Below are 5924 nucleotides of genomic sequence, written 5' to 3'. Positions count from 1 at the left end.
TCACCATGCACAGACATTCCTTATGGGCCCCAAGGTCACACGTGCGCTCCTACATAGAAATCCCATGCAATCCAATCAGCATTCATTTCAATATTTGAAGAATGATTTTGGCGGGGCAATAGTTTTTCTGGAAAACCTCAAAAAAATAGAAGCACTTTTCTTGAGAAAAAGGAATGGATTTCTTTTCTCAAAAAGCTTTCTTGTTTCTCTTAGCTGCTATTTGTCAGTGTATGTATACAACGAAGGTTTGGGTTTGTACGGACCACTTGGTACTTCGGGGGGCCGTGGGCAACTGCAATGCAGGGAATCGGGAATACACAGGTGCCAGAGTGCTGGCCTATCCAGGCATTTGTACTGGTGCTTCCCAGTTTCCAGGTTTATGACCGGTTTCTGCAGCGTAAACTGCGTGGTCCACCTCAGCGGGTGATGGAGATCATGCACTCAGGTGCCCGGCACCAGGTAAGCGCCCACAGTATGGCGGGCGATGTGGTTCCTGCCTTCACCTACCCCCCATGAGAAGATGCATGGAATTCATAATGAATTATCATATTTTCCCACATCTGTCACTTCATCTTGCTTGTGCTGATGACATGCCTGTGTTTTAAAAACACAGCGCTACAGTTTTTTCCTTCGGTGTGTTGAGGCTACTTGCTCATCGGTTTACAGCTCTCCATAGAAGGATCTCGAGAACAAACAGTAGCAAAGAAGCAGCAGCTTTTGGTGGAAACATTCTTTAAAGCGAGAGTGTCATACCAGGGTCTCTGCACACGTCCTCTGCTCCTCACTGTACCCCTACGAGGAGACCAACAGCCACGCAGCTCACGTCTGAGGGCACCTTCCCCACCAGCCCTCTTCAATGTCATCACTATGTCCCCGTTGAACGTAGGACTAAAGCACTCTAGGCATATCTCACATCTGCAGAGAGGAGCGACCGGAGGAAGACAGAAAGTCCTAAATCCATTCACTATCCCTATTCTTCAATCCCACAGCTCACTTTAAGAAAGTATAAACCCCTAAAGAGAAACAAGGGTTTGGTGATATCGTAGCATCACAGAGAAATTCAGCTGCACACCCAGGAAAAGAAGTGCGAGAAATCATGAAACCTCATTTCCCACCCGTTGGATGGGGAGTGCTTAAAAGACCAACCGCTCCCGGGGTTGACAGGGTCCAGGCAAGGCCCAGCCCCAGCCCCCCGGCTGTTGGGGGGGGGTGTGCACACAGCAAGGGGAGGCTGCAGCTTGGCAACAAGTGGCAAAACTTTAACAGCCGTCCATTTTGAGTCGGTTCAATCAGGCAACTCTGGAAAAAAATAGAAGTGATTTTCATCGCTACGTTGTGTTACAATAAACTTAAAAATGGGGTAAGTTACATCGGGAAACTATCAACCCCAACACCCATTCCTCACCCCTGAGTTCAAAAGCCTTGAGTGAGCAGCAAGGCTGCATCTGGCCCGGCCCCTCCTGTGTCTCCAGCGCTGGCTGTTAGCCACACTGGCTTTCCTCCGCTCCAAGGAGCCCACCAGGCTCCTGCCCTGCTCCCACAGGAACGCTCCTACCCCTTCCCATTCCAGGTCCTCGTTAGGCCTGTGCGTGCACCGCCTGACCCCGACCACGGTCACTCTGGTGTGTCACGGCCTCGTGGCACGTGGCACCGTCCTACAAACCACTCACATACATCCCTTGGTTCTCTGGCCTCTCCGTCTGTATCTGTGTCTCTGTGTCCGTCAAGCCTGCACCAGAACATAGCAGATGCTCAGTAAACACTTGCTGAGCTACTGGCTGACTTACAGAGCTGGCTCCCTCTCTCCTGACTCTCCGCCTGGCTCCTCACCAGCTGCATTTCAAGCAGGAAGAAGGTGGTATCGGAAGAGGCTCAGCAAAGACCCCTTGGCCTCCATAGACTCGGTCTACTGGCCATTCCAGCTGTGAAGCTTTACCAGGTAGGTTTTTACCTTTCCAGCATCTACAGCGGATAAAGATGAGCAAAGAAAACTGAAAACCGAAACTAACACTTCTATATCCACCTTTCATTTATCCTGTAGAAATAAAAGGGCGTCTATGATTTCAATGCGCTGACGTTCTGGAAAAGACAAAACCCTGGAGCCGGTAGAGATATCAGTGGTTGCCAGGAGCTGAGGAGAGGGAGGGATGAGCTGGTGGCGCACAGGGGATTTTTCGGGCACTGAGTCTACGCTGTATGACACTGTAGTGCCAGGTACACATTGTCATACATGTGTCCCAACCCACAGAACGCAAAACACCAAGCGTGACCCCGACGTAAGCCACGAGCCTGGGTGATGATGAAGCATCCATGCAGATCCATCCAGTGTGACAAATGCACCATCTGGTGGGGATGTTGCTGGTGGGTGCTGGGGGTGGGCAGGGGGTATGCGGAAATCCCTGCACCTTCTTCTTAATTTTGCAATAAACTTAAAATTGCTCTAAAAAATATCGTGTTTTTTAAAATGCAAGGACACAAGTACTTACTGAAGCATCGTTCATAGTGGTCAAAGTTGGAGCTCAATTAAATGCTTTTTAATGGGGATCAAAATAATTCAGGTTCACGGAAGACCAAGCAGAATATTTTACTACCCCGTTTTCAGAACAATGCAGCGCACCCGCTCCTCTGCACACAGGCAGGCGTGTAAGCACCTGCGCGGTGAGCGCCACCTGACCGCGCGCACACATGCTCTGAGAGCCACCTGCCACGCACGGTCGCCACACCTGTGCAGGACGCAGGGATGAGTCTCCGGGTGGACGACCGCAGAAGACAAGCAAAAAAGAAAAGGAAAAGTTTGAAAAACAGCATTATGACATGATCCGTTGATGCACTGATTTAAAAGTATGTGTGTGCGTGTATTTACCTTCCTACCTTGTCTCCCGTCGGGCTTATTAGACAACAGCAAGTCCATTGTGCTGATTCCTCAGACCCCACCCTCTCTCCCCAAGAGCACAGAATGTGCACAGACACCGCCTCGTAGCTGGACGTCCGGGGACAGTTCTGGAGAAGCAGTGCGAGCCGCCAGTCGCCACTGCGATCTCACCCAAGGAAATTTTCATTTTTCTTTCCAGGGTGTGCTTCTCCTTGGAGAAGCAACTGTAAATGTATAAAATTAGCACTGCTTTGTATGCTGAAGGAAAGAGGGTTGCACAGAAAACCGACTCCAGGAAATTAAAAATCAATGCACTTTGAGAATTAAAGTAGGATGGAAAGCAGCTCTGCCCACGTGCAGATGCCCGGTCGACACAGAGCAAAGGGAGCCACTACCTGAAAAAAGGAGGTTTCCAGGGAGGGCATTTGCCAGGTGTGCATGAGAAATGCAGTAGTGTGAATGGGGACGATTAACCTTGCCATGTCTTATTTATACGCCCATAGATGCAGCTTATTGCTTAATTGCCTCCTTTGAAACGTTCTAGGTGGCAAAATGTTCAGCATCCTCCCAGGCTGGGGACATACTTTTCTCATTAAGATCCTCATTGATTGTTCCGATTTTTACCTCATTTCAAAGTTACTTTCCTTTAAAGTTTGATTCCAGATCTTCAACTGCATCCAAAAGTGTTTAAATATGCTTATGTTTCTGTTATTAACTACCCAAACTTGGGGGTGTTTAAAATCGCAGCTGATGATATGGCTTTAAAACCTTATAAGAGAACGGTTGCTTATTTCTGGCTCCCACTTTCCAAAAAGGACAGGCCAGGCTTTGAAGGACGGTTTGCCTGCCCCACCCAGGGCCAGTCCTCAGATTGGTATCCCAGGTTGGGGACCTGCTTGTCAAGGGTCGGGGCAGGCGGTCAAGCAGGAGTCTGCACTCTTCCTACGCCCCTTTCTAGGGCCCTCTGGTGTCCCGCTGTATCAGGACAGACACCGAGCTTGGGCTCCACTCTTGGCAAAATGCCCCAGCCCAGCGGTCTCCGCATAGCGACCAGCACCCAGAGGAGGAGTGCGGGCTAGCTGGGAGGAGGCTGCCCCCTGGTGGTTAGTCCAGCGGGTCTGGCCCAGTCCGTTCCCACCTTGGCACACAGAACAACCTGACGGCACGTGACTATGATCCGTGTTCTTGTATTAATCATAACTACCCGTGTCCCCATTAAAGGGTCGGCATCTTGGCCTCTTTGCTCATGGAGGTGTTCTGTGCACTTTCAACACGTCTGGCTCAGAGTGGGTGTTCACTGAATGTTTGCTGGCTGAATGGCCCGTTGGGACACAAATGAAGTACAACCAGAGATGACCAGCCTAGGGACCGCCCCCTGGGCAGGCATCAGTGTCCAGGATGCCCTGTGACCACCTGCAGTCCCACAGGTGCTCATTCTGCAGCCCTGTGCTCCAGGGAAATGCTGGGTCAGTCCTCCCCGCCCAGAAGATCCAGTCTGTCCGCCCAGCAGTGACCACGAACCCCATTTACTGTGCGCACGACATATTCATTTCCTGGGCTGGAGCACCCCCCAGGCTGGCTCATGACACGGAGACACAAACAAACAACGTGTGAATTCCCAGGGGCTTCTCTTCTGGGCTTGAGATGAACTGTTGCTGGACGGGCATCAGGTCAAACACTAGAGAGCCACTTAACTACTCTTTGATCATTGCCTGGTTCAAACCCATGGAGGCTTTGGCTATATTTTTGCCATAAGAAGAAAATACCCATTTTCATTCAGATAACTGATATCTTCCCAAGGGCACNTGGGAGGAGGCTGCCCCCTGGTGGTTAGTCCAGCGGGTCTGGCCCAGTCCGTTCCCACCTTGGCACACAGAACAACCTGACGGCACGTGACTATGATCCGTGTTCTTGTATTAATCATAACTACCCGTGTCCCCATTAAAGGGTCGGCATCTTGGCCTCTTTGCTCATGGAGGTGTTCTGTGCACTTTCAACACGTCTGGCTCAGAGTGGGTGTTCACTGAATGTTTGCTGGCTGAATGGCCCGTTGGGACACAAATGAAGTACAACCAGAGATGACCAGCCTAGGGACCGCCCCCTGGGCAGGCATCAGTGTCCAGGATGCCCTGTGACCACCTGCAGTCCCACAGGTGCTCATTCTGCAGCCCTGTGCTCCAGGGAAATGCTGGGTCAGTCCTCCCCGCCCAGAAGATCCAGTCTGTCCGCCCAGCAGTGACCACGAACCCCATTTACTGTGCGCACGACATATTCATTTCCTGGGCTGGAGCACCCCCCAGGCTGGCTCATGACACGGAGACACAAACAAACAACGTGTGAATTCCCAGGGGCTTCTCTTCTGGGCTTGAGATGAACTGTTGCTGGACGGGCATCAGCTCAAACACTAGAGAGCCACTTAACTACTCTTTGATCATTGCCTGGTTCAAACCCATGGAGGCTTTGGCTATATTTTTGCCATAAGAAGAAAATACCCATTTTCATTCAGATAACTGATATCTTCCCAAGGGCACCTTTTTTGGCCTGGCCACACAGAGGTAAATGAGATCCTGGGAAGCAAAGCACAGCAAATTCCTGGCTTGAGCCCCACCAGCCTCCGGGCCTGCCCCCCCCAAGAGAAACAAGGGTCCGGAAGACTCCCATTCGGTGACTCATATCCCCAAATGCAAGACCCATGATCCCTCCAGGCTAGAGCTGTGCCACACTTTCAGGATGCTGCCATTGTGTGAACTCGGCAAACGTTGAACATTGCGTGCTGAGGGTCTCTCCAGAGAGGATCTGTGATGTTTGGACATCACCCAAAGAGAGGACAAGGTCAAGGTGCATATTCGCCATGCCCTGGGCTCAACCTCAGGGCCAAGAAAAACTCCTGATTATCGAACCCACTCTCTCTGCCGTGGCCCACGGTCCGGGTTTCACTGTTCTTTGGGGCCTGGACTGACTGTGTCCTGCCTCCTCAGACGTAACCCGTGCCTGCAGGCTGACCGACGTGGGGATCAGGCAGAAGTTGACTCACCTCCTGTTCCATCTTCTC

General features: G+C 51.3%; 1 pseudogene; it reads left to right on the top strand.

Moving 5' to 3' along the window:
• The first annotated feature begins 297 nt into the window (after positions 1-297).
• Positions 298-5924, top strand: part of LOC100469591 — a 27291-nt pseudogene continuing 21664 nt past the window's right edge.

The sequence above is a fragment of the Ailuropoda melanoleuca genome, chromosome 17 (assembly GCF_002007445.2).
Source record: "Ailuropoda melanoleuca isolate Jingjing chromosome 17, ASM200744v2, whole genome shotgun sequence".
Classification (NCBI taxonomy): Eukaryota; Metazoa; Chordata; class Mammalia; order Carnivora; family Ursidae; genus Ailuropoda; species Ailuropoda melanoleuca.
The sequence above is the reverse complement of the archived record's forward strand: the minus strand, read 5'-3'. Positions and strand labels throughout refer to the sequence as shown.